Source organism: Pistacia vera, unplaced genomic scaffold (assembly GCF_008641045.1).
Source record: "Pistacia vera cultivar Batoury unplaced genomic scaffold, PisVer_v2 Contig911, whole genome shotgun sequence".
Taxonomy (NCBI): Eukaryota; Viridiplantae; Streptophyta; class Magnoliopsida; order Sapindales; family Anacardiaceae; genus Pistacia; species Pistacia vera.
Window position 1 is genome coordinate 10,620 of NW_022196792.1, and position 3,547 is coordinate 14,166.

The following is a 3,547-nucleotide window of genomic DNA, read 5'->3' on the forward strand; positions in this document are numbered from 1 at the left end:
GTTACAACAATTAGCAACATGGACGGGGCGATTAAGTGAGGAATAAGCCTTAGATTTGATTTAGCAAATAGCAACTAACAAACCAGCTTATATAATAAGAAGTCAATAGGCAAATTATAAAAGTTAACATTTAACCAAACCAGTTTATATAATAAGAAGTCAATAGTCAAATTATAAAAGCTAACATTTAACCAAACCAGAATATATAATAATATAAATATACATATTTTCTGTTTCAAAGGTTGATGGGAGCTCTAACCCTTCATCTTTAAACATCGAATAAAGATAGTCTAATAAACATTTCTCATAAGCGATATAACAGTTTGTAATTAGATTGGTTAGATAGAACCTATTGTTAAATAGGTAAGATCCATACAAACTGACATATTATATTTATAAAAAAGAAGTAATGAGAAGTGTTTGTCAATGTAATATACTATTAAAGAATCTGCTAACTTCAGTGTATATTAACAGTGTCAAGGAATGCGTAGATCCAACAAAACAGCATAGACCGAATTGAAGTTAACAAGAGACTTATCTTGTGTTGCGAAAAATTCTCACTGTGCCCGANAGTGAAAGGGACGGCACTGATGGAAATAAATAATTCGTTTGTTACGCTATTGAAAATACTATTTATTTCAATCAAATTAAATAGTAAAATATTATTATTTTTAAATTATTATTTTATATTTTTTTAATTTCTTTTAAATTTTTTAAATTTGTTAATTTAACTAAATACTCTCAAATATTTTTTTAGAAATTATAAAAACACTCCGACCATCCTCCGACGGTGATAGTCTGCCCATCTCCACCTACTTTCTTTCTCTCTCTCTCTAATTATATTTTCTTAAACTTTTCTTTTCTTTCTGCAGCAATTAAGTTTTATATAAGAAAAATAACAAATTAAGCATTTACTTTCTCTCTGTACCAATTAAATTGGATTGAAGAAAAAAAAGAAAAGAAATAAGATAAACAGATGAAGATCCAGTGCGACGTGTGTAACAAAGACGAGGCTTCGGTGTTTTGCACCGCCGATGAGGCAGCTCTTTGTGACACGTGCGACCACCGTGTCCACCATGCCAACAAACTTGCCTCTAAGCACCAACGCTTTTCGCTTCTCCATCCTTCCTCTAAAGAGTTCCCTTTCTGTGACGTCTGTCAGGTATTCGTTTTCACTTCCTTGATTACGAGTTATTGTTAATTTATTTCTGATAATTTTCATGGGCATTTGCATAATATATAAATTTAATTGTATTATCTTGTGATACATAAAAGTGAGCAGGTTGGGCACAACAGACAATGACATTAGCCAATCTATGAGAAGGAAATTCAATCGCCAACCTAATCCCTGGGCATTAAGTGTCTAGAGAAAGACTTTTATGGTAAGGGTTGATTCATTGACTTTGGCTATTACATTAAGTATATCTTGAAAAAGACTTCTATCATAAGGGTGAAACTAACATCTATATCAAGATGGAGTTCGAACTAGGTTAAACTAACAGTGAAAGGGATGACACTGATGGAGTGATGTGAATCATAAACTTATCAACTGAATGATATGGGTTTTGTTCTCTCTTGTTAATTGATTTTCATCTATTAGCTTTTGAGCTTGACACAAGCATTACTTGAAGTGATAATAACCCTTAAGCCTAATACCCATGGCAAGAGGGCAGTTGTGGCAATAGAAAGTAATTTTTAGCCCCCTATCAAATTGGTCCATATATCCTACTTTAAATGTACTTTTGTTTTTGACAAATTTAACCTTAATGACATAATGATTTCTATATCCGGTCTTTATTTTATATATTTGTTTTAGTTTTTAACCTTTGATCCTTACATAAACCCTAACTCTAAATTTTCTAAATCATTGAAAAATTTTTTTATTCAAATAATTATTTTTTTGATGAAAATATATTAGTAAAGTTATAAAAAGAGTAATCACACAACATGATGAATCTGAATTTGAAAAGGGAAAAATGAGTATCAAATTTGAAATTGGAAAAAAATGGGTATAAACAAAAAAAATAAAAAAATTATCAAATTTGAAATTGGGGGAAAGTGGTTTAATTAAAAACCCTAGTTAAGTTTGAAGTTGGGGGAAAGTAAGTGCAAATAAAACCCTAATTAAACCTGATTAAGGAGACCTATTTTCAGTATTAACTAGGATTTATAGAGATTTTTTTTTTTTTTAATATAAAAAAAGTGTATTTAACAATATGGGATGAAGATCACTTTGATGGGATTAAAAGTCGCTTATCGTGGCAATAAACCTTGAGCTCAATATCCATAAACTTAGTCCAGATTATAAACTTAGCCCAATTATAACACCAATTGGCCCAGCCACAAACTGGACGAATTTTCATTTAGGGGCCCATAATAGAGAACGCTGATTGGAATTTTCATTTAGTGAGAAACTCAAGTTGTAAAATCTTTTAAATTTGTTAATTTAACTAAATACCCTCAAGTATTTTTTTTAGAAATTATAAAAACACTCCGGCCATCCTTCGGCGGTGGTGACTAGCTGTCCGTATTTAATGGATGAGTTAAGGGTGTTTTTGTTAATTTTTAATATTTTATTATAGGGATGTTTAGTAAATAAACAAATATAGGAGGTATTTTTATTAATTTTTAAATCCTATATCGTAATACCCGCCCAATTTTACTTTTTTCAAAATATTATTCTAAAAACTATCAGAATGATGAACCAAACGGAGCCTAAGATTTCTTTATTTTAATTAGTTTAATCAAATTCTTGTTGATTTTAATATGAAGACTTATCCATTTACAGATTTACGTGTCTTTAGGTACAAGTCAAAATAATCTCAAGAATGAAGTAAATAAGAATTCTTTATTTTCTAGATGATTTTTTTTTTTCGGATTAAAGTGTTATTTAATCAACATAGAGTACTTTGTCGAGAATAATATAACACTTAAAAAAGAGAAACTATTAGGCAGAATTTGAGAATTTCTTTGTTCTAAAAATTACTATCACGTTAATAAATCTTATTGGTGAATAATTGAGATACCGATTAATATCATTTTGAAATTGTCTCAGTACTTACTAGTTACTATCAATTCGTTATATATATCAAGACATTTTATTCGTAACCAAGGTGAAAGGAACGACATTGGCCTAGTGATGTGAATCACAAACAAAATATGTAAGCTTAAACTGGACCTGCATATTTGTGTAAAACATATATTTGTCATCTGTCCAGTATTCTATTTTCAGATTTTAGTAGATATTTGAAGTCGTCCAATTTTGACATGGTTGATTATTTAAGCTCCTAAAACCAAAAGGTTATAACGAATTCTGACTGATTCCATTAGTGATCAGCTGAGAGCTTCTAATTTCCAATTCTATACCCTCCAATTAATCTAAAATTGATGATGAAATAATGATTTCTTGACATACATATACAGGATTCAAGAGTATATTCGCTGTTATCAGACAATTAACTACAATAGAAGCATAGCTGCTTTCCATTTTAGTTACCAATTGAACTACAAAATACAAAACAATTGATACCATGTGAAATAATATAAT